This window comes from Oncorhynchus gorbuscha, unplaced genomic scaffold (genome assembly GCF_021184085.1).
Source record: "Oncorhynchus gorbuscha isolate QuinsamMale2020 ecotype Even-year unplaced genomic scaffold, OgorEven_v1.0 Un_scaffold_2934, whole genome shotgun sequence".
NCBI classification, from domain to species: Eukaryota; Metazoa; Chordata; class Actinopteri; order Salmoniformes; family Salmonidae; genus Oncorhynchus; species Oncorhynchus gorbuscha.
This window is the reverse complement of record NW_025745157.1, coordinates 30,192-56,296: the sequence shown is the minus strand read 5'-3', so window position 1 is coordinate 56,296 and position 26,105 is coordinate 30,192. Positions and strand designations below refer to the sequence as shown.

General features: G+C 45.7%; 1 long non-coding RNA gene across 1 annotated transcript; it reads right to left on the bottom strand.

Moving 5' to 3' along the window:
• LOC124017619 lies at positions 1-20,777 on the bottom strand. The gene is made up of 3 exons (XR_006835514.1): positions 20,659-20,777; positions 14,454-14,575; positions 1-113 (listed from the first exon to the last, which is right to left on the bottom strand). It is a non-coding gene; the product is annotated as an uncharacterized LOC124017619 (long non-coding RNA).
• Between the last annotated feature and the right edge of the window lie 5,328 nt (positions 20,778-26,105).

The window sequence follows — 26,105 nt, the reverse complement described above, 5'->3', positions numbered from 1 at the left end:
CCGCAGCCAGCTTATCGAAGCGGGCAAACAGTTCATTGAGAGTCATCACCAGCTCCTGGGCAGTACACTGGGACGCCAGACTGGTAAACCCTTCAATATCTGCAAACAGGATACTGCAAGACACACATACACACAAAGAGAGAGACACACACACAGAGTGAGAGAGACAGACAGAGACACACACAGAGGCAGAGAGAGGGAGACACACACAGAGACAGAGAGAGGGAGACACACACAGAGGCAGAGAGAGGGAGACACACACAGAGAGAGGGAGACACACAGATACAAATAGTGAGAAACGCAGAGAGAGAGAGACACACACAGAGACAGAGAGAGACACAGAGAGATAGAGACAGAGAGAGAGCGACACGGAGACAGAGAGAGAGAGAAACACACAGAAAGAGAGAGAGACAGAGAGACACACACACATAGAGAGAGTGAGACACACAGAGAGAGTGAGAAATGCAGAGAGAGAGAGAGAGTTATCTCCAGTTACTTGCAAGCACAGTGCTCAGTATCTTACAGCCAATCAGACATTGAACTCAGCACAGTGCTCAGTATCTTACGGCCAACCAGACATTGAACTCAGCACAGTGCTCAGTATCTTACGGCCAACCAGACATTGAACTCAGCACAGTGCTCAGTATCTTACAGCCACCCAGACATTGAACTCAGCACAGTGCTCAGTATCTTACAGCCAACCAGACATTGAACTCAGCACAGTGCTCCGTATCTTACAGCCAACCAGACATTGAACTCAGCACAGTGCTCAGTGTCTTACAGCCAACAAGACATTGAACTCAGCACAGTACTCCGTATCTTACAGCCAACCAGATGTTGAACTCAGCACAGTGCTCAGTGTCTTACAGCCAACAAGACATTGAACTCAGCACAGTACTCCGTATCTTACAGCCAACCAGATGTTGAACTCAGCACAGTGCTCAGTGTCTTACAGCCAACAAGACATTGAACTCAGCACAGTGCTCCATATCTTACAGCCAACCAGATGTTGAACTCAGCACAGTGCTCAGTGTCTTACAGCCAACAAGACATTGAACTCAGCACAGTGCTCCATATCTTACAGCCAACCAGAACTTGGCATCATACTTGATTCCAACCTCTCTTTTAAAAAGCATGTGAAAAAGGTCATTCAAATAACCAAATTCAACCTAGCTAATTTCCGATTTATACGCAATTGTTTGACTACAGAGGTAGCAAAACTGTACTTCAATTCTATGATACTCCCCCACTTAACATACTGCTTGACTAGTTGGGCCCAAGCTTGCTGTACAACATTAAAACCTATTCAGTCTGTCTACAAACAGGCTCTCAAAGTGCTTGATAGGAAGCCCAATAGCCATCATCATTGTCACATCCTTAGAAAGCATGAGCTCTTGAGTTGGGGAAATCTTGTGCAATACACCGACGCATGTCTTGTATTCAAGATCCTTAATGGCCTGGCTCCCCCCACTCAATATTTTTGTTAAACAGAAAACCCAGACATATGGCAGCAGATCCACAAGGTCTGCCATGAGAGGTGACTGTATAGTTCCCCTAAGGAAAAGCACCTTTAGTAAATCTGCATTCTCTGTGAGAGCTTCCCATGTCTGGAATACACTGCCATCAGACACACATAACTGCACCACATATCACACTTTCACAAAATGCTTGAAGACCTGGCTAAAGGTCAATCAGATTTGTGAACATGGTCCCTAGCTGTGTGTTGCCGCTTTCCATGTTGTCTGTTGTCTGTAGCTTGTGAGGTGTGGAAACACTTTATTGCTTTTATGAATTTTGTTTTGCTGCTTTTTGTTCTATGTTGCTCTGTCTGTATGCTATGTCTTGCTTGTCCTATGTTGCTATGTCTTGCTTGTTCTATGGTGCTATTGTCTATATTGTAATTGTTTTTAATAACCTGCCCAGGGACTGCGGTTGAAAATTAGCCGGCTGGCTAAAACCTGCACTTTTACTGAAACGTTGATTAATGTGCACTGTCCCTGTAAAAATAAAATAAACTAAACTAAACTAAACTCAGCACAGTGCTCAGTGTCTTACAGCCACACAGACATTGAACTCAGCACAGTGCTCAGTGTCTTACAGCCACCCAGACGTTGAACTCAGCACAGTGCTCAGTGTCTTACAGCCACCCAGACATTGAACTCAGCACAGTGCTCCGTATCTTACAGCCAAACAGATGTTGAACTCAGCACAGTGCTCATTGTCTTACAGCCACCCAGACATTGAACTCAGAGGAGAGAGAGAGAGAGAGAGAGAGAGAGAGAGAGAGAGAGAGAGAGAGAGAGAGAGAGAGAGAGAGAGAGAGAGAGAGAGAGAGAGAGAGAGAGAGAGAGAGAGAGTTAGAGAGAGAGCAGAATTAGGCCGATACCCACTAATTATCAAAATCCAGAAAAGAGACGTTAAATTCTATAACCACCTAAAAGGAAGCGATTCCCAAACCTTCCACAACAAAGCCATCACCTACAGAGAGATTAACCTGGAGAAGAGTCCCCTAAGCAAGCTGGTCATGGGGCTCTGTTCACAAACACAAACACACCCTACAGAGCCCCAGGACAGCAGCACAATTAGACCCAACCAAATCATGAGAAAACAAAAAGATAATTACTTGACACATTGGAAAGAATTAACAAAAAAACAGAGCAAACTAGAATGCTATTTGGCCCTACACAGAGAGTACACAGCGGCAGAATACCTGACCACTGTGACTGACCCAAAATTAAGGAAAGCTTTGACTATGTACAGACTCAGTGAGCATAGCCTTGCAATTGAGAAAGGCCGCCGTAGGGAGACATGGCTCTCAAGAGAAGACAGGCTATGTGCTCACTGCCCACAAAATGAGGTGGAAACTGAGCTGCACTTCCTAAACTCCTGCCCAATGTATGACCATATTAGAGACATATTTCCCCTCAGATTACACAGATCCACAAAGAATTCGAAAACAAATCCAATTTTGAAAAACTCCCATATCTACTGGGTGAAATTCCACAGTGTGCCATCACAGCAGCAAGATTTGTGACCTGTTGCCACGAGAAAAGGGCAACCAGTGAAGAACACACACCATTGTAAATACAACCCTCCTTACTCGAATAGAAAAAAGAGCCATCAAATTTCATCACACAGCTCTACAATGTCAAGAGATGAAACAAGAGAAGAGTCCCCTCAGTCAGCTGGTTCTGATGCTTGGTTCACTAACCCAAACCAACCCCATAGAGCCTCAGGACAGCACTCAGAAAATGTGGCCAAACCAAATTATCACCTAGCAAAAATACAAATATATTTCCTATTGGAAAGATACAAACAAAAAATCTAAGTGAACTTCAATGCTATTTGGAAAAAGAGCAGCACTGGATTTTTTAAACCTTTATTTAACCTTTATTTAACCAGGCAAGTCAGTTAAGAACAAATTCTTATTTTCAATGACGACCTAGGAAGAGTGGGTTAACTGCCTGTTCAGTGGCAGAATGACAGATTTGTATCTTGTCAAGTCAGGAATTTGAACTTGCATCCTTTCACTTACTAGTCCAACGATCTAACCACTAGGCTACCCTGCCGCCCCTAAAAAAAGAGCAGCTTCAGAGATAAACAGGCTCACATGAGTCTCACAGGAACACACAGCCCAGCCCAGCTCCATACCACTAGCAGCCCTGCCTGGGGACACACAGCCCAGCTCCATACCACTAGCAGCCCTGCCTGGGGACACACAGCCCAGCTCCATACCACTAGCGGCCCTGCCTGGGGACACACAGCCCAGCTCCATACCACTAGCGGCCCTGCCTGGGGACACACAGCCCAGCTCCATACCACTAGCGGCCCTGCCTGGGGACACACAGCCCAGCTCCATACCACTAGCGGCCCTGCCTGGGGACACACAGCCCAGCTCCATACCACTAGCGGCCCTGCCTGGGGACACACAGCCCAGCTCCATACCACTAGCGGCCTATACTATAAGGTACTATATAAATTACCTTATACATTGTTTCCTTGATTTGGGACATTCATAAGAAAAATACATTCACAAAAACAGGACGTCACCACTGAGAGAAACACATCAGATGGTTGGTTATTGTGTAATCACTTCAACACATGAGGTAGGTACACTGTCCTAACTCTGTGTTTTGCACTACTGTAAATATGTTGTAAATCAGTTCAAGTGGTGGATAATCTGCACTTTGATGGAGAAACCTTAAACAAGGCCCAGGATGGAATAACAACCCTTTTACAGCTTGGGCTGAAACCGCTGAAACCCAGAGTTCCAGCTGAAACGTAACACCAGAGCTGCAACAGAGCAAAAGACATTACGTTGTTAGAAAGTTGTTTGTTCCAGTTTGCCTCAGCACTTGCTTGCTAGCTACGCCTTGGCTCGCATGAATACAGCAGCCATACCAGGGACCGCGTCCAACAACCTCCCAGGGAAAGAATGCACACACAGGGACAGACAGACAGACAGACAGACAGACAGACAGACAGACAGACAGACAGACAGACAGACAGACAGACAGACAGACAGACAGACAGACAGACAGACAGACAGACAGACAGACAGACAGACAGACAGACAGACAGACAGACAGACAGACAGACAGACAGACAGACAGACAGACAGACAGACAGACAGACAGACAGACAGACAGACAGACAGACAGACAGACAGACAGACAGACAGAGACTTCCTGCTCCCTGACCGCGTTTCCTCTGGACCTCCTGGCACTGTCACAGACAATCCTCTTTTCATCTCTATAGCTTGACCCTTCAGCACTGTTGTCTCCCTGGCTCTCTCCCTCCCTCCCTCTCTCTCTCCCTACCTCCCTACTTCTCTACCTCTCCTCTTCACAGTTCTTATACCACTCCTCATGTCATCTTAAGGTCAGTTCTAGTATCAGTGTCATATCAGGATAGTGTCCAGTCCATTTCGCCTGTATCTCTCTCTCTCGTTGTAACGAGCCTGTCATGTCCAACCAAACCAAAGTGTAGCTATTACGTTGAGCTGCTTGTCAGTTTGCATTTCCTGCTCTCTGTCCCTGGCTGCACTCCTTCCTGTCAAGACTGGTCCAAGCCAAGCCCTAAACAAGCAACGCACCACAGACAAGAGTTGTCCCAGTCTGTTACATACTGTACAAACTAAGCCATTCACATCTAACATCTCTAGGTAAGAACATCATCCATATCCTAGAGTTGTCCCCAGTCTCTAGGTAAGAACATCACATACTAGTACAAAGAACTAAGCAGTAGCATTCATCCATATCCTAACATCTCTAGGTAAGAACATCATCCATATCCTAAGCTCTAGGTAAGAACATCATCCATATCCTAGGCTCTCTAGGTAAGAACATCATCCATATCCTAAGCAGTAGCTCTCCATATCCTAGGTAAGAACATCATCCATATCCTAAGCAGTAGCTCTAGGTAAGAACATCATCCATATCCTAGGCAATAGCTCTAGGTAAGAACATCATCCATATCCTAGGCAGTAGCTCTAGGTAAGAACATCATCCATATCCTAAGTAGCTCTAGAAGAACATCATCCATATCCTAGGCAGTAGCTCTAGGTAAGAACATCATCCATATCCTAAGCAATAGCTCTAGGTAAGAACATCATCCATATCCTAAGCAGTAGCTCTAGGTAAGAACATCATCCATATCCTAAGCAGTAGCTCTAGGTAAGAACATCATCCATATCCTAGGCAGTAGCTCTAGGTAAGAACATCATCCATATCCTAGGCATCATCCATATCCTAGTAGCTCTAGGTAAGAACATCATCCATATCCTAGGCAGTAGCTCTAGGTAAGAACATCATCCATATCCTAAGCAGTGCTCTAGGTAAGAACATCATCCATATCCTAGGCAGTAGCTCTAGGTAAGAACATCATCCATATCCTAGGCAATAGCTCTAGGTAAGAACATCATCCATATCCTAGTAGCTCTAGGTAAGAACATCATCCATATCCTAGGCAGTAGCTCTAGGTAAGAACATCATCCATATCCTAGGCAGTGTGAACGTGTTGAGTGTTTGGTCCCATATAGATACTTCAACAGTGTTAAATTAACACACTGCGTAGTGTAAAGCCTTATTCAAATATTTCCCAGAGTGCCTTGCCTTTTGAGTAAGTTATAGAGTTACCACCCATAACTGTATTGGTTAGTTTTAGTTGAGGGCCTACTTTTACCCTAATACAGGGGCCCAAAAGTCATATATATCACTTTGAACCAAAACCATGCCAATCATTATCATATTTCCCAGCAGGCTCTTTTGCAGGTAGTTTTTTTTAAATCACTATGCAAGCCAGCATAATGTGACTATTCATAATGTGAATTCACCAGAATTTTGCAACCCTACTTGCATGCCTGATGTGGCTTGAGGAATGAACTGGGGTACAATTATGCACTTGTAACTAAAGGTAAAAAGGATGACTAAGTGTTTGTACCCCTTTAGGAAAAAATCTAAACCTTTTTTTCCTGAGAGTATAATACAATGGCCTGAAACTCATGGTTTACAGGCCACATCAGGTCTGCAAGTCACATTAAGCTGGCTCGCAAGGTGATGTGTAATCCCTTCTGGAATCCAGTCAAGTCTGGGGATATCCAACTTTTTGAGGGTTGTTTTCTATCACCCACAACCTGTATTCAGCGTTGGGAAGACTAAGCTTCTTCTTCATCTTTTAGGTTTTATGGCCGACGACAACCTCTTGGTGTATTGCCGCAAACTACTGTACAGGGTAATGAAACTAAAATATTCCATTGCAGGGAGGGGGGAACCCGGACATCATACAAAATAAAAATAAAACATTTAAATAAACATCCTAATTCTGCAGTCACAGTTCAAATCACATCCCTACACAGGCTCAGGGGCATGTGAGAACGGAGCAGTCATCGACAGTATTCCTTGTAGAGTCCCAAAAAACTCTCAGCCGCACTCACAACGATGCCTATTTCCTCTTATTTCCTCTCTGTTTGCACTGTGCAGTTGATAGCCAATGCAATAAACGCTACAACGTCCACCTTCTTAACATGCAACATGTGAGGATCTCTCTGTTGACAAGGAACATCATCTGGTGTCTCTTCTCCTACTACCGTTACTTCTTCAACTTCACTCCTTTCCTCCACTCTTCTCACTTCCTCCGGACAGGAGACATGCTGGAAGCCCTTACTCTTGCCAGATCTGTCTCCTTCACCCTTACAGGACACTTCAGGAATTCGGATACATGTTCACCACCACGATTGCAGCACTTAGACTCAGCTGCCATATGATGCTCCTCCCTCCATACACTCAACACATGATTTCATCATTTGCATTTATCACACTGCACGGGTTTGGGCAGGAAGGCTCTCACATGGTATTTCATAAATCCCAAATGCATGTGAGAAGGCAGAGACTCTTCTTCAACCAACAGTAAAGTGGATGGACTGGGCTTCCTCCTCACTCCATCCACGATGCGGGTCAGTCGGTGTGCACCAACCACTTCATCAAGTTCTTCACGTACTGTATATCCTTTGCATTCGCTCTAGCACCACCTCAGATATAACACCCTTGATAGGCACCTTGCATCCCAGATCCATACACAACACATTCCAATCCTACATCTTCTTGAGGCTCAGAGCACATTCCTTTTGTTCCATAGATACACCAAAAAAATGAAATGAGCCCACTTCTTGTTACCCAATGCATTCACCATTTTCATAGAGACATCTCCCAGTTAACTCCATCGACCCCATCGAACATCACCAATATCCTATGCAACAGCAGTTGACAACATCAGCTGGGAAGAGACACTGGGCTAAGTTCCAATGTCCACTCGCACATCACTTACTACCAGAATGCATAACATCCAATAGATTCTCTTCACATTAAGTGGTATGCTCCTGTAGTGTGCACATGGAAACAGATCTCCACAGAATCTTCTGTGCTGTTTGCTGCAGTGCTATGCTGTGCTGAACAGTGTGTCCGAGTGTGTCAGTACTGGTCCTGTAGAGGGGATATTAAGTAATGTAATCTACTGTGAGGCTGGCGAGGCTGGAGGCCACCGTGGACTGGAGCACAACTACACTGCAGCCAAAGGACGTGTCCCAACTTTTAGACCTTGACAGGAGTCAGCTAAATGTGTCTGACTCCTCTCAAGGTCTAAAGGTTGGGACACTGGCACGAACTGTAACACAACAAAAACGCACCACTATTCTGACTTCTAGTAGACATCCACTTCACTAAGATGAGCTTCAATCCCGACACATCCCGACACATCCCGACACCCCACTGCTGCTAACTTGAGAAACACACTTGTAGTCAGCTTTTTTTTCAAGGAGGAGGAGGAAGTGGAGGAGGAGGAAGTGGAGGAGACAGTGGAGGAAGAGGAGGACAAGAACAGGAAACCAGGAGGGAGGTCTCCTGACTAACAGCAGAGGGGACAGGGCTGAGCTGAGCTGAGCCGGGAGGGGCAGGGGACATGACATGCTGCAGGACAAGATGCTATCTGCTCTCTCAGCAACCTCACATCACATGCTAGGCTACTTACAGTATAGTACACCCTCCACTCTTTCTCATCTGTCCAACTGGAGCGCACAGAGAAACACTGTGTCTGAAAAGATTACTAGCCGTCAAATAACTTTTTCTCCATCCTTGTTTCCTTAATTCCTCTCAAAGCCCATTGATGGAGAGGATCCAAGGTCCTTGATGCTAAATTACAGAGGAAGCAAGGATCTGATAGCTAAATGTACCAGTAAGGTTTTGAGCCCCAGACCTCTCCTCTCTCTCTCCACAGCCAAGAGCCCTCTCTCTATTTCTCTCTCTCTCTCTATAGCCAAGAGCCCTCTCTCTATTTCTCTCTCTCTCTCTATAGCCAATAGCCCTCTCTCTATTTCTCTCTCTCTCTCTATAGCCAAGAGCCCTCTCTCTATTTCTCTCTCTCTCTCTATAGCCAAGAGCCCTCTCTCTATACCTCTCTCTCTCCACAGCCAAGAGCCCTCTCTCTATTTCTCTCTCTCTCTATAGCCAAGAGCCCTCTCTCTATTCCTCTCTCTCTCCACAGCCAAGAGCCCTCTCTCTATTCCTCTCTCTCTCCACAGCCAAGAGCCGTCTCTGTATTTCTCTCTATCTCTCTCCACAGCCAAGAGCCCTCTCTCTATTTCTCTCTCTCTCTCTATAGCCAAGAGCCCTCTCTCTATTTCTCTCTCTCTCTCTATAGCCAAGAGCCCTCTCTCTATTTCTCTCTCTCTCCACAGCCAAGAGCCCTCTCTCTATTTCTCTCTCTCTTTCTCCACAGCAAATAGTCCTCTATCTGTCTCTCTCTCTCTTTCTCCACAGCCAAGAGCCCTCTCTGTATTTCTCTCTCTCTCTCTCCACAGCCAAGAGCCCTCTCTCTATTTCTCTCTCTCTCTCTCTATAGCCAAGAGCCCTCTCTCTATTTCTCTCTCTCTATAGCCAAGAGCCCTCTCTCTATTTCTCCTTCTCTCTCTATAGCCAAGAGCCCTCTCTCTCTCTCTCTTTCTCCACAGCCAAGAGCCCTCTCTGTATTTCTCTCTCTCTTTCTCCACAGCCAATAGTCCTCTATCTCTCTCTCTCTCTTTCTCCACAGCCAATAGTCCTCTATCTGTCTCTCTCTCTCTTTCTCCACAGCCAATAGTCCTCTATCTCTCTCTCTCTCTTTCTCCACAGCAAATAGTCCTCTATCTGTCTCTCTCTCTCTCTTTCTCCACAGCAAATAGTCCTCTATCTGTCTCTCTCTCTCTTTCTCCACAGCCAATAGTCCTCTATCTCTCTCTCTCTCTCAATTCAATTCAAGGCGATTTATTGGCATGGGAAACATATATTAATATTGCCAAAGCAAGTGAAGTAGATAATATAAAAAAGTGAAATAAACAATAATAATTAACAGTAAACATTGCAGAATTTCCGAAAGAATAAAGACATTTCAAATGTCATATTATGTCTATATACAGTGTTGTAATTATGTGCAAATAGTTAAAGTACAAAAGGGAACATAAATAAACATAAATATGGGTTGTATTTACAATGGTGTTTGTTCTTCACTGGTTGACCTTTTCTTGCGGCAACTGGTCACAAATCTTTCTGCTGTGATGGCACACTGTGGTATTTCACCCAGTAGATATAGGTGTTTATCAAAATCGGGTTTGTTTTCGAATTCTTTGTGGATCTGTGTAATCTGAAGGAAATATGTCTCTCTAATATGGTCATACATTGGACAGGAGTTTAGGAAGTGCAGCTCAGTTTCCACCTCATTTTGTGGGCAGTGAGCACATAGCCTGTCTTCTCTTGAGAGCCATGTCTGCCTACGGCGGCCTTTCTCAATTGCAAGGCTATGCTCACTGAGTCTGTACATAGTCAAAGCTTTCCTTAAGTTTGGGTCAGTCACAGTGGTCAGGTATACTGCCACTGAGTACTCTATCTATCTCTCTCTCTCTCTCTCTCTACCTGCCAGGAGATGTCTCTCTCTTTTCCTGTTGTCTGTCTGCTGTTCAGCGGAGCCCCAATTAATCAAATCAAATCAAATCTAATTTTATTTGTCACATACACATGGTTAGCAGATGTTAATGCGAGGGTAGCGAAATGCTTGTGCTTCTAGTTCCGACAATGCAGTAATAACCAACAAGTAATCTAACTAACAATTCCATAACTACTGTCTTATACACACAAGTGTAAGGGGATAAGGAATATGTACATAAAGATATATGAATGAGTGATGGTACAGAGCGGCACTGAGGTACTGAGGGCAGCTGGGCGCTGTTAGCGGCTTGCTACCCCAGGTCTCCCTCCCGTTAGCAGGGTATTAGCCACATAGTCAGCCAAGCTTAGCTTGATAATGGAGCTATGGGACCACCCTACTCTGGTGGTCCCAGCGCGCACGACCCACGTGGAGTTCCAGGTCTCCGGTAGCCTCTGGAACTGCCAATCTGCGGTCAACAAGGCAGAGTTCATCTCAGCCTATGCCTCCCTCCAGTCCCTCGACTTCTTGGCACTGACGGAAACATGGATCACCACAGACAACACTGCTACTCCTACTGCTCTCTCTTCGTCCGCCCACGTGTTCTCGCACACCCCGAGAGCTTCTGGTCAGCGGGGTGGTGGCACCGGGATCCTCATCTCTCCCAAGTGGTCATTCTCTCTTTCTCCCCTTACCCATCTGTCTATCGCCTCCTTTGAATTCCATGCTGTCACAGTTACCAGCCCTTTCAAGCTTAACATCCTTATCATTTATCGCCCTCCAGGTTCCCTCGGAGAGTTCATCAATGAGCTTGATGCCTTGATAAGCTCCTTTCCTGAGGACGGCTCACCTCTCACAGTTCTGGGCGACTTTAACCTCCCCACGTCTACCTTTGACTCTTTCCTCTCTGCCTCCTTCTTTCCACTCCTCTCCTCTTTTGACCTCACCCTCTCACCTTCCCCCCTACTCACAAGGCAGGCAATACGCTCGACCTCATCTTTACTAGATGCTGTTCTTCCACTAACCTCATTGCAACTCCCCTCCAAGTCTCCGACCACTACCTTGTATCCTTTTCCCTCTCGCTCTCATCCAACACCTCCCACACTGCCCCTACTCGGATGGTATCGCGCCGTCCCAACCTTCGCTCTCTCTCCCCCTACTCTCTCCTCTTCCATCCTATCATCTCTTCCCTCCGCTCAAACCTTCTCCAACCTATCTCCTGATTCTGCCTCCTCAACCCTCCTCTCCTCCCTCTCTGCATCCTTTGACTCTCTATGTCCCCTATCCTCCAGGCCGGCTCGGTCCTCCCCTCCCGCCCCGTGGCTCGATGACTCATTGCGAGCTCACAGAACAGGGCTCCGGGCAGCCGAGCGAAAATGGAGGAAAACTCCCGCCTCCCTGCGGACCTGGCATCCTTTCACTCCCTCCTCTCTACATTTTCCTCCTCTGTCTCTGCTGCTAAAGCCACTTTCTACCACGCTAAATTCCAAGCATCTGCCTCTAACCCTAGGAAGCTCTTTGCCACCTTCTCCTCCCTCCTGAATCCTCCCCCCCCCCATCCTCCCCCTCTGCAGATGACTTCGTCAACCATTTTGAAAAGAAGGTCAACGACATCCGATCCTCGTTTGCTAAGTCAAACGACACCGCTGGTTCTGCTCACACTGCCCTACCCTGTGCTCTGACCTCTTTCTCCCCTCTCTCTCAGATGAAATCTCGCGTCTTGTGACGGCCGGCCGCCCAACAACCTGCCCGCTTGACCCTATCCCCTCCTCTCTTCTCCAGACCATTTCCGGAGACCTTCTCCCTTACCTCACCTCGCTCATCAACTCATCCCTGACCACTGGCTACGTCCCTTCCGTCTTCAAGAGAGCGAGAGTTGCACCCCTTCTGAAAAAACCTACACTCGATCCCTCCGATGTCAACAACTACAGACCAGTATCCCTTCTTTCTTTTCTCTCCAAAACTCTTGAACGTGCCGTCCTTGGCCAGCTCTCCCGCTATCTCTCTCTGAATGACCTTCTTGATCCAAATCAGTCAGGTTTCAAGACTAGTCATTCAACTGAGACTGCTCTCCTCTGTATCACGGAGGCGCTCCGCACTGCTAAAGCTAACTCTCTCTCCTCTGCTCTCATCCTTCTAGATCTATCGGCTGCCTTCGATACTGTGAACCATCAGATCCTCCTCTCCACCCTCTCCGAGTTGGGCATCTCCGGCGCGGCCCACGCTTGGATTGCGTCCTACCTGAAAGGTCGCTCCTACCAGGTGGCGTGGCTAGAATCTGTCTCCTCACCACGCGCTCTCACCACTGGTGTCCCCCAGGGCTCTGTTCTTGGCCCTCTCCTATTCTCGCTATACACCAAGTCACTTGGCTCTGTCATAACCTCACATGGTCTCTCCTATCATTGCTATGCAGACGACACACAATTAATCTTCTCCTTTCCCCCTTCTGATGACCAGGTGGCGAATCGCATCTCTGCATGTCTGGCAGACATATCAGTGTGGATGACGGATCACCACCTCAAGCTGAACCTCGGCAAGACGGAGCTGCTCTTCCTCCCGGGGAAGGACTGCCCGTTCCATGATCTCGCCATCACGGTTGACAACTCCATTGTGTCCTCCTCCCAGAGCGCCAAGAACCTTGGCGTGATCCTGACAACACCATGTCTTTCTCAACCAACATCAAGGCGGTGGCCCGTTCCTGTAGGTTCATGCTCTACAACATCCGCAGAGTACGACCCTGCCTCACACAGGAAGCGGCGCAGGTCCTAATCCAGGCACTTGTCATCTCCCGTCTGGATTACTGCAACTCGCTGTTGGCTGGGCTCCCTGCCTGTGCCATTAAACCCCTTCAACTCATCCAGAACGCCGCAGCCCGTCTGGTGTTCAACCTTCCCAAGTTCTCTCACGTCACCCCGCTCCTCCGTTCTCTCCACTGGCTTCCAGTTGAAGCTCGCATCCGCTACAAGACCATGGTGCTTGCCTACGGAGCTGTGAGGGGAACGGCACCTCAGTACCTCCAGGCTCTGATCAGGCCCTACACCCAAACAAGGGCACTGCGTTCATCCACCTCTGGCCTGCTCGCCTCCCTACCACTGAGGAAGTACAGCTCCCGCTCAGCCCAGTCAAAACTGTTCGCTGCTCTGGCCCCCAATGGTGGAACAAACTCCCTCACGACGCCAGGACAGCGGAGTCAATCACCACCTTCCGGAGACACCTGAAACCCCACCTCGTTAAGGAATACCTAGGATAGGATAAGTAATCCCTCTCACCCCCCTTAAGATTTAGATGCACTATTGTAAAGGGACTGTTCCACTGGATGTCATAAGGTGAATGCACCAATTTGTAAGTCGCTCTGGATAAGAGCGTCTGCTAAATGACTTAAATGTAAATGTAAATGTAATCTTTGAGAACCAACAAACACCAGAATAAAAACCAGTCAGTGAGAATCTAAAATTGGCATAGGGCCCCCATTGAATTTGTTATGTTTGAGTTACTCAGATAGCATAATGAAAAAATGTATAGAATTGCAGGAAATTAGCTTTGAAACTGCCATTTTTCTCTCAGCCAAATGACAGAATGTGTTTTATTGCAGAAAACTAGCTTTAAAGCTGTCAAATGTTCTCTCTGCCCCATGGCAAAATGTGTAGAATTGCATGAAACTAGCTTTAAAGCTGTCAAATGTTCTCTCAGCCCCATGGCAAAATGTGTAGAATTGCATGAAACTAGCTTTCAAACAGCAACATTTACTCTCTGCAGCCAAGAGGAGGGCCTCTAAAACCGCACCATTGGCCACGCCCACTAGAACTGCACTGCAGTCAAGCCCCAGACAGACCCTACCCCTACTACGGACAGCATGTATAGCTGAACCTCAGAGGCTAGGTAATGCTGATAAAAGTAGCATGTTACTGTAATTGGTGAAGGGAAAGACCTAGACATAGCTTTAGAGCATGGCACTGACTGCATGTGTCCCTCTTCTCCCTGATGATGTCAGTGGTGACTGGTACCTGACGTTGTCGTGCTTCTGGATGTAGATCTTGTGAAACATCATGTCTTCCTGCTTGGCGTTAATGTCAGCTTTCATCTCCATGGCAACATGACGGGGAAGCACGGAGAGCAGGAGACGCTCCTGCAGAGAGAGAGGATGGATGGAGGGCGAGAGAGACGGGGGGATAGGGAAGACAGCAAGAGAGAAAGAGAGAATGAGAGAAAATCAGAGAGAGAGAGAGATAGGCAGGGGAGAGGGAGAGAGAGGCAGGGGAGAGGGAGAGAGATAGGCAGGGGAGAGGGAGAGAGAGATATAGGCAAGGGAGAGAGAGAGAGGCAGGGGAGAGGGAGAGAGAGATAAGCAGGGGAGAGGGAGAGAGAGAGGCAGGGGAGAGTGAGAGAGAGAGGCAGGGGAGAGGGAGAGAGAGATATTGGCAAGGGAGAGAGAGAGGGAGAGAGAGGCAGGGGAGAGGGAGAGAGAGATATAGGCAAGGGAGAGAGAGAGGGAGAGAGAGAGAGGCAGGGGAGAGGGAGAGAGAGATAAGCAGGGAAGAGGGAGAGAGAGAGGCAGGGGAGAGTGAGAGAGAGGCAGGGGAGAGGGAGAGCGAGATAGGCAGGGGAGAGGGACAGAGAGAGAGGCAGGGGAGAGTGAGAGAGAGATATAGGCAAGGGAGAGAGAGAGGGGAGAGAGAGGCGGGGGAGAGGGAGAGAGAGATAAGCAGGGAAGAGGGAGAGAGAGAGGCAGGGGAGAGTGAGAGAGAGGCAGGGGAGAGGGAGAGCGAGATAGGCAGGGGAGAGGGACAGAGAGAGAGGCAGGGGAGAGTGAGAGAGAGGGGCAGGGGAGAGGGAGAGAAAGAGAGGCAGGGGAGAGGGAAAGAGAGAGAGGCAGGGGAGAGAGAGAGAGGAAGGGGAGAGGGAGAGAGAGAGAGAGAGAGGCAGGGGAGAGTGAGAGAGGCAGGGGAGAGGGAGAGTGTAGAGCGAAAAAGTACACGAGACAGACAGTGAGACAGAGAAATGGAGAGATGTTGATTTTGGCCTATCCCACAGGGGAAGACCTGGGTAATTGAGCACTCGAACGCATGGCTGCTCACCCCCTCTCTCCATCTCTCCATCCCTCTATTGCCATGACGCCCACGCCACAGTGACCCTATATGCTGAGAGATGTCATCACTGGCTGAAGAGTGTGGGCCAGCCCTTGATGTTATCGCCTTGGCTTGCATCCCAATTGGCACTCTATTCCTTATATATACTAGCCTCTGGTTAACATGTGAACACTATATACGGAATATGGTGCCATTGGGGACATAGGTCCTGTTCTGTTTACGCCGCAGCAGCCATGTGTGGGCGGGTGTTACCAAGGGGCTAGGATAGGCCACCAACCCCACACACACTCCTCTCACTTCCTGTCAATCCTAGACAATTAGCTGCTGGTTATGAGTCGTTCTATCGCTCTCTCTGCTTAGTGGCTTGGAGAGCTGAAGTCATTATTACTGTTGCCTAGGGCTGTTACGTTGACCGAATTACTGCCACACCAGCGGTCACAAGTCATGACGACAGTCAAATTCCACATGACGGTTTAGTCACGGTAATTAGGCTTCTCCAAGTGCTCTGCATATGTGGGAACTCCTTCAAGACAGTTGGAAACGCATTCTGGTTGAGAGAATGCCAAGATTGTGCAAAGCTGTCATCAAGGCAAAGGGTGGCTACTTTGAAGAACCTCAAATATAAAATGTATTTTGATTTGTTAAACACTTTTTGCTTACTACATGATTGCATATGTGTTATTTCATAGTTTTGATGCCTTCACTATTATTCTAGAATGTAGAAAATAGTAAAAATAAAGGAAAACCCTTGAATGAGTAGGTGTGTCCAAACTATTGACTAGTACTGTATGTACAGTATATGTAAACTAACTTTCAAAAGTTTGGGATCATTTAGAAATGTCCTTGTTTTTGAAAGGAAAACACATTTTTTGATCCATTAAAATGACAGTGTAGACATTGTTAATGTTGTAAATGACTATTGTAGCTGGAAACAGCTGATTTTTAATGGAATATTTACATAGGCGTACAAAGGCCCATTATCAGCAACCATCACTCCTGTGTTCCAATGGCACGTTGTGTTAGCTAATCCAAGTTTATCATTTTAAAAGGCTAATTCATCATTAGAAAACCCATTTGCAATTATGTTAGCACAGCTGAAAACTGTTGTGCTGATTAATTAAGAAGCAATAAAACTAGCCTTCTTTAGATTAGTTGAGTATCTGGAACATCAGCATTTGTGGGTTCTATTACAGGCTCAAAATGGCCAGAAACAAAGTACTTTCTTCAGAAACTCGTCAGTCTATTCCTGTTCTGAGAAATGAAGGCTATTCCACGCGAGAAATGCCAAGAAACTGAAGATCTCATACAACGCTGTGTACTACTCCCTTCACAGAACAGTGAAAACTGGCACTAACCAGAATAGAAAGAGGAGTGGGAGGCCCCGGTGAACATCTGAGCAAGAGGACAAGTACATTAGAGTATCTAGTGTGAGAAACAGATGCCTCACAAGTACTCAACTGGTAGCTTCGTCAAATAGTACCCGCAAAACACCAGTCTCAACTTCAACAGTGAAGAGGTGACTCCGGAATGCTGGCCTTCTTGGCAGAGTTGCAAAGAAAAAGCCATATCTCAGACTGGCCAATAAAAAGAAAAGATTAAGATGGGCAAAAGAACACAGACACTGGACAGAGGAATGTGCTTTTCTTTCAAAAACAAGGACATTTCTAAGTGACCCCAAACATTTGAACGGTAGTGTAAATATATTTGCCCAAAAATATATGGCCGATTGGAAGTGATGCAGACAATGACATCGATGGAAGCTACAATCTTATTAAAGCTGATCTACCCCCCTTTTAAAAAAGGGTCCACATAATTTCTCTAAATGAAGCACATTAATCCGCTTTACAACAGGTGTAGTGCCTAACTGGCATACATAAGCAGTGCGTGAGTTTCACGTTTGGGGAAGATCATTTTCACCATAAAAAATGCACCTTTATAATAAAAGCAAAACATGCATAATCGCATTTGTTTTCCTGCAAATGGAACATTCACGCTTATAGCCTACTGCCGTGTGCGCGTTGCTGCACTTATAATGTGAAAAATAACCTTATAGTTTATCAACATTTTAAGCTAAATGTTCTCATCTGTTGCGTCTGACTCATTGCTTAAAACAGTTTTTTTGATGTTAGTGGTTGTATTTATTTGGGATCTATCGTATCCCACAACTGTCCCAGACTATGCTTGGAATATTTATTTCTCGCGCGGAATAGACTAGGTCAACTTTTGTAGTGTGGGGGATGGTAGATTGACATAGGATAGTGCTTTTGCTGTTCGTTAGGCCTACTCATCTTGTTGGCTGAAGAAAAGTAAATGTGGACAGATCTTCCAATGTCTTCCATATGCGCCTCGGAATAGGATAAAGACTTGTGCAGTTGTGTCCCTGATATGTCTGTCTTCACTTGTAGCCTGTGAGAAAGACCCGATCACATGACTGAGAGTAATGTGAGCTGGGCATCGGCAGGCTGGTCACTGGCCGCAAAAGGCATGGATTTCTTAGGGGGGTATTAATGCCACACAAAGGAGATGCAGCCGTGAAATACCAGGCAAGTGCTTGTCAAATTGTGAGTGAGAGACTGATGAAGTGTGTACAGCCTGTGTAAAAAAAAACAAAGCAGAGCTCATGCATTTCATGCACCTTTTTTCAAATCCTCATTAGAGTCGCATCTTGCAGCCTTAGAATGTATTAGAAATCTAAACATATATCCCAACATTTCAAATCAAATCAAATCAAATCAAATTTTATTTGTCACATACACATGGTTAGCAGATGTTAATGCGAGTGTAGCGAAATGCTTGTGCTTCTAGTTCCGACAATGCAGTGATAACCAACAAGTAATCTAACTAACAATTCCAAAAAAAACTACTGTCTTATACACAGTGTAAGGGGATAAGGAACATGTACATAAGGATATATGAATGAGTGATGGTACAGAGCAGCATACAGTAGATGGTATCGAGTACAGTATATACATATGAGATGAGTGTGTAGACAAAGTAAACAAAGTGGCATAGTTAAAGTGGCTAGTGATACATGTGTTACATAAGGATGCAGTCGATGATGTTGAGTACAGTATATACATATGCATATGAGATGAATAATGTAGGGTAAGTAACATTATATAAGGTAGCATTGTTTAAAGTGGCTAGTGATATATTTACATCATTTCCATCAATTCCCATTATTAAAATGGCTGGAGTTGGGTCAGTGTCAATGACAGTGTGTTGGCAGCAGCCACTCAATGTTAGTGGTGGCTATTTAACAGTCTGATGGCCTTGAGATAGAAGCTGTTTTTCAGTCTCTCGGTCCCAGCTTTCAAGGAATACCTATGTGAGAATGCTGTTCATCGACTACAGCTCGGCATTCAACACCATAGTACCCTCCAAGCTCGTCATCAAGCTCGAGACCCTGGGTCTCGACCCCGCCCTGTGCAACTGGGTACTGGACTTCCTGACGGGCCGCCCCCAGGTGGTGAGGGTAGGCAACAACATCTCCTCCCCGCTGATCCTCAACACGGGGGCCCCACAAGGGTGCGTTCTGAGCCCTCTCCTGTACTCCCTGTTCACCCACGACTGCGTGGCCACGCACGCCTCCAACTGACCTCGCCTTCTGGATGATAGCGGGGTGAACAGGCAGTGGTTCGGGTGGTTGATGTCCTTGATGATCTTTATGGCCTTCCTGTAACAACGGGTGGTGTAGGTGTCCTGGAGGGCAGGTAGTTTGCCCCCGGTGATGCGTTGTGCAGTCCTCACTACCCTCTGGAGAGCCTTACGGTTGAGGGCGGAGCAGTTGCCGTACCAGGCGGTGATACAGCCCGCCAGGATGCTCTCGATTGTGCATCTGTAGAAGTTTGTGAGTGCTTTTGGTGACAAGCCGAATTTTTTCAGCCTCCTGAGGTTGAATAGGCGCTGCTGCGCCTTCTTCACGACGCTGTCAGTGTGAGTGGACCAATTCAGTTTGTCTGTGATGTGTATGCCGAGGAACTTAAAACTAGCTACCCTCTCCACTACTGTTCCATCGATGTGGATAGGGGGGTGTTCCCTCTGCTGTTTCCTGAAGTCCACAATCATCTCCTTAGTTTTGTTGACGTTGAGTGTGAGGTTATTTTCCTGACACCACACTCCAAGGGCCCTCACCTCCTCCCTGTAGGCCGTCTCGTCGTTGTTGGTAATCAAGCCTACCACTGTTGTGTCGTCCGCAAACTTGATGATTGAGTTGGATCACAACTAAAGTTACATAAATAAATTAAGCATATAGGAGTACCTGCTTCTATGTTAACCACTCAACACAGAGTAGCCGCATGTGCACACTCACTGAAATCATTTGAAGAAAATATACTTTCTATTTTATTCAGCTCTGCTCCACTGTATTCTTCATACTATAAAATAATATAAAATAATGCCATGGAATTCTAAGCAAATATTGTCTGCTAAATGAACCAGTGTTGCCCACAGCCATATGGCACAGCCAGATCAGGACCTAACATAAGGACAACTCAAGAGGATGCTATTCTGTTCTTCTGAAGCAGACTACATTTTCTTCATATCATGTTTCTTTAGACCTGTCTAAAATAAATAATGGATGTATTGTGAAGGTGTAGGCTTTATTACATGGATTTATTCGACTTTTTAACATGTAGATGATCCAAAGGTCTGCATCAGTGGCCTGTAATATACAGTATGTGTGGAAGACAGGAGATGCTAAATGTGTTTATATTAATTAAAGGTCAATTACCATGAGACTGGCAGTTATTTGCTTGACAATCACCAGCTGACAAAATTTCATGACCGCCACCACCCTACTGTCACCATTCATCTAGTGACTGTGAAGACAGCGCTTATGATGGGTAACTAACAAAGCATATGGCACTTGGTAGTAGCTACTCACGTTAGGCATGAATCTGACTATGAACAGGACTGGAGTTGCCCTTCCCTGGTCTATAGAGAGCAGAAGCCAAAGGTTACTTACGGTAACTCAGACCGTGGCTACTAGGTTATTGGGAAATATATGCATTTCATTTCATTAATTAACTGTATTTCAAAAGCCCTTTTTACATCAGCAGTAACTCGGCCTAACTATGTCAAGTAATTTACTGCCTGTGGTTACACCACAGTACCACAGTACCTGCTGCTGGTTCTCCCTCTGTGAGTGGAGGCGAGCCTGTATGCATTCCCTGGTCTCCTGGAAGGCTTGTCTCTGGGAGCCCTCGGCTGGGTAGTGGGTACACACGCCCACGATGTTAGTACAGGAGAAGATCAGGACGTTGGACACTATCTGAAAAGGGGAGGAAGAGATGGAGAGAGATTGACAAAGGGAGAGGAAGGGTGAGGAGGAATAGAAGAAGAGAGAGAAAAGAGAGTGCTTGTCACAGATCCCTCCAGAACTGTCATTACGCACATCTGGTCCCTATTCCCATTGATTAGTAATTGCATAAGTGTGCCCTCTGTTCACCACTGTCCTGTCGATTATTGCTCCAATGTCAGTTGGTCGTGTGAGTACCTGTGCTGTGTTGTTTTGGCATTCGTGCCGTGTGTATTGCGCAGATGATTACGGGTCTCGCCCCGTGTGGTATCATCGTGCGTTTGTGTATTTATACGAGGTAATCCTCACTCTGTTGTTTGGGTCTCAACCCTGTGTTTTGTATACATGTTTGTTTGGTCTTCGTCCCCGTGCCTTTACATGGCGCGCTGTAATGTGGGTCCATAAAAACCCTTATCAAGCATTCCTACGCCTGTCTCCCGATCCCTTCATACCAACGTGACAGTGTTCAATAAATGGGGTGATAGATCAACCTCCACAACTAATTCCGTTAAATGACAGACTTTCATCTCTGTGTGAGATTTGACGTACAAGCCAAATGTATCCCCCGTTACCACATTCCCATAAATGGTCATTGTATTTGTCTACTGTCCAAATAACTTAAATTGTACAGATAACAAAATAGGCCAAGAGATTTATGGGAGAGACATAGAGAGAGAGGGTAGAGAGAGAGGGGTAGAGAGAGAGGGTAGAGAGAGAGAGGGTAGAGAGAGAGAGGGTAGAGAAAGAGAGGGTAGAGAGAAAGAGGATAGAGAAAGAGAGAGAAGGTAGAGAGAGAAAGAGTGAGAGAGAGGGAGAGCAGTTTGGTTCATGCTTTTCAGCCTGCTGGAGCACCATTCATACTTGTTGAGTGGAGAGTGAGGGGCCTTCAGTTTCCCTGCTCTCCTCTGTTCTGGGTTGGAATGGGAGCAGGACAGTGCATCTAAACTCCCTCTTAACACTGTCTGACCATCTGCTATCAAATGACACTCTCTTCTCTACCTAGTGCACTACTTTTGAAGAGAGCCCTATGGGTAGTGCACTAAATAGGGAATAGGATGCCATTTGGAATGAAGCCTGTCTGTCTGCTGTCAGGTGCACCAGGACATACACACCACTATTCTCAGCTGAACCGAACTGTACTCCTGCAGACATATCTCCAACCAGAATAACTCAAATTGCACACTGAGCACGGGGCGGGCGGGGCGGGCGGGCGGGCGGGCGTGCGTGCGTGCGTGCGTGTGTGTGTGTGTGTGTGTGTGTGTGTGTGTGTGTGTGTGTGTGTGTGTGTGTGCGAGCATGATGGTGTGTGTGCGTCTGAGAGTGCATGTCTGTCCAACTATGTAGGAAAGCATTATCCTCACTGAGGGAAATGGGTCTGTCAGATAGAGAAAGCATTATCCTCACTGAGGGAAATGGGTCTGTCCGATAGAGAAAGCATTATCCTCACTGAGGGAAATGGGTCTGTCAGATAGAGAAAGCATTATCTTCACTGAGAAAAATGGGTCTTTCAGATAGAGAAAGCATTATCCTCGCTGAGGGAAATGGGTCTGTCAGATAGAGAAAGCATTATCCTCACTGAGGGAAATGGGTCTGTCAGATAGAGAAAGCATTATCTTCACTGAGAAAAATGGGTCTTTCAGATAAAGAAAGCATTATCCTCACTGAGAGAAATGGGTCTGTCAGACAGAGAAAGTATTGAGAGTACCCTATTATACAATGGGTGGGTCTAATCCTGGATGCTGATTGGTTAAAACCACATACCAGGCTGTGTCTATTCCACAAGTTACCACCAGCTAAATCTATGATGTTAAAATGCCTATTTACTCTGTTCCATCTGACTGTGCAATCCCCTGTCTCATCAGCCCAGCCAGACAATTTATAGACTTGATCTCCACTATAAAAAGCATCTAGACATTATCTTCCATTTCTTTTAAACTAGTAATTGGTTTTCAACAGCAGAGATTTATAAACCTTGTTGCCTGTCTCTCCGACATTTGCAACATTGTTTCAATATTGAAATTTGATCTCATGCTGTCCTATGGTAATGAACGTGTCAAGAGTTGGGATGAGACAGACAGGCTGGCAGCTTTTCTCAGCCAGTTGAAATCATGAATCAGCAAAATGTTTATAAATGTACTGTATACAAAGAACTGTCAATAGAAAAACACGAAATATAGCTGGTTTGCTGTCATTACAGCTTTAGTTTGAAGTGATTGTGCCAGCTGTGTAGTTGGCTATCTCTTCTCAATAGTGGCCTGCCGAGAGAGCAAATGTTCTGTGCCAGACGAAAATTGCACATCATTATAATGCTCATTGTTATGGATGTATCCAAAACAAATCACTAGAAGACTGTGTTAGCCAAAGTTGCCTAGCTACAAGCAAGGGATAAGAACATCCAGCCATCATGGCAACGGAACATTTAGACTTAATGACTGCGTCGTGTCTCTGGCAACCGAACCGATAGAACAAACGACCAGCCGGCTTGGGTAGCAACCCTAGACTTGTGTCGAAAGTATATCTTGTGGAAGAATGAAATAGTATAAATAAATTCATAAAAATAAAGTTTTTAATTCAAATATGACAATCATTATTTGAATATGTTGGTAACCATTGAATAAAAGTGATAAACCCCTCAAAGCCGGTGTTTGGAGGATATATTGGCACCGGCCAATATAGATACATTGGTTCCTCCTTTAAAAGTTGCGTCATACTGCGGCACAACTTGCGGGCTGCTGCAGCATTCTGTGGCACGTTTCACAGAAACCACATATGGATTAAAACAGAGAATCAGCAGCTGAGACACTCACACCGATGGCATGTCCAATAACAAACAAACAAACAAAATGCACAAAAATAACATGTCAATAATCTGTTAGTGAGGTCTTGAGACTTCAGAGAAAAGAGAAATGGCGGGGTGGAGTGGGATAAGACGGAGGAATAGAGGGATATGATGAGGCTTGGAGTATAACAAAATGGCTGACAAGAAAAGAGAGAGAGAAATATAAATAGAGAGAGAAATAGAGAGAGAGAGATGGAGAAAGAGAGCGAGACACATAGAGATCAGAGGGACAAGGCAAGAAGGGCCTTCTATGCCATCAAAACAAACGTAACATTTTACTTCCCAATTAGGATCTGGCTAAAAATACTTGAATCAGTTATAGAACCCATTGCCCTTTATGGTTGTGAGGTCTGGGGTCCGCTCACCAACCAAGAATTCATAAAATGGGACAAACACCAAATTGCGGCTGCATGCAGAATTCTGCAAAAACACCATGTACAGACTCAGTAAGCATTGCCTTGCTATTGAGAGAGGCTGCCATAGCCTGTCTTCTCTTGAGAGCCAGGCATGCCTATGTGCACACTGCCAACAAAATGAGATAGAAACTGAGCTTCACTTCCTAACCTCCTGCCAAACGTATGACCATATTAGAGAAATATATTTCCCTCTGATTACACAACCCACAAATAATTAGAAAACAACAAGATTTGTGACCTGTTGCCGCAAGAAAAGGGCAACCAGTGAAGAACAAGCACCATTGTAAATAAAATCCATATTTATGTTAATTTATTTTCCCTATTGTACTTTAACTATTACCTACCGAGAGAGTTTTCATCTATATTCTCTGTCGCTGTTTACATACCACCACAGTCAGAGGCTGGCACTAAGACGGCATTGAATGAGCTGTATTCCGCCATAAGCAAACAAGAAAACGCTCACCCAGAGGCGGCGCTCCTAGTAGCCGGGGACTTTCATCCTCAATTAAATTATTAAAAAATACAGACAACAAAGTCCAATTGGCTATACTAAAACTATTTACCATCATCCTTAGCTCGATGCATCTTCCCCAATATTTGAAACTAAACCAATATTTGAAACTAACAACAGCAACCTTGGGAAATCCTCTGCATTATCATAAACAGCAGACTCGTACATTTCCTCAGTGAAAACAATGTACTGAGCAAAATGTCATCAAATGTCACCAAATTATCATACGGCAGACCACATATTCACCCTGCACACAACAGACCACATATTCACCCTGCACACAACAGACCACATATTCACCCTGCACACAACAGACCACATATTCACCCTGCACACAACAGACCACATATTCAGACACAACAGACCACATATTCACCCTGCACACAACAGACCACATATTCACCCTGCACACAACAGACCACATATTCACCCTGCACACAACAGACCACATATTCACCCTGCACACAACAGACCACATATTCACCCTGCACACCCTAATTGACAAACAAACAAACCAAAACAAAGGCAAAGTCTTCTCATGCTTTGTTGATTTCGAAAAAGCCTTTGACTCAATTTGGCATGAAGGTCTGCAATACAAATTGATAGAAAGTGGTGTTGGGGGAAAACGTACGACATTATAAAATCCATGTACACAAACAGCAAGTGTGCTGTTAAAATAGGCAAAAAAAACACACACATTTCTTCCCACAGGGCCGTGGGGTGAGACAGGGACACATCTTAAGCCCGACCCTATTCAACGTATATATCTACGAATTAGCGAGGGCACTAGAAAAGTCTGCCTCACCCTACTAGAATCTAAAGTCAAATGTCTACTGTTTGCTGATGATCTGGTGCTTCTGTCACCAACCAAGGAGGGCCTACAGCAGCACCTAGGTGTTCTGCACAGATTCTGCCAGACCTGGGCCCTGACAGTAAATCTCAGCAAGACAAAAATAATGGTGTTCCAAAAAAGGTAGTGTTAATGGTGTTTAAAAAGCAATTCCCAAACCTTCCATAACAAAGCCATCACCTACAGTGAGATGAACTTGGAGAAGAGTCCCCTAAGCAAGCTGGTCCTGGGGCTCTGTTCACAAACACAAACACACCCCACAGAGCCCCAGGACAGCAACACAATTAGACCCAACCAAATCATGAGAAAACAAAAAGATCATTAGTTGGCACATTGGAAAGAATTAACAAAAAAACAGAGCAAACTACAATGCTATTTGGTCCTAAACAGAGAGTACACAGTGGCAGAATATCTGACCAATGTGACTAACCCAAACTTAAGGAAAGCTTTGATTATGTACATACTCAGTGAGGATAGCCTTGCTATTGAGAAAGGCCTCCGTAGGCAGACTGTCACACTCTGACCATTATTTGCGTTGTTTGTTTCTATGTTTTGTTTGGTCAGGGTGTGATATGAGTGGGCATTCTATGTTGCATGTCTAGTTAGTCTGTTTCTATGTGTTTTGGCCTGATATGGTTCTCAATCAGTGGCAGG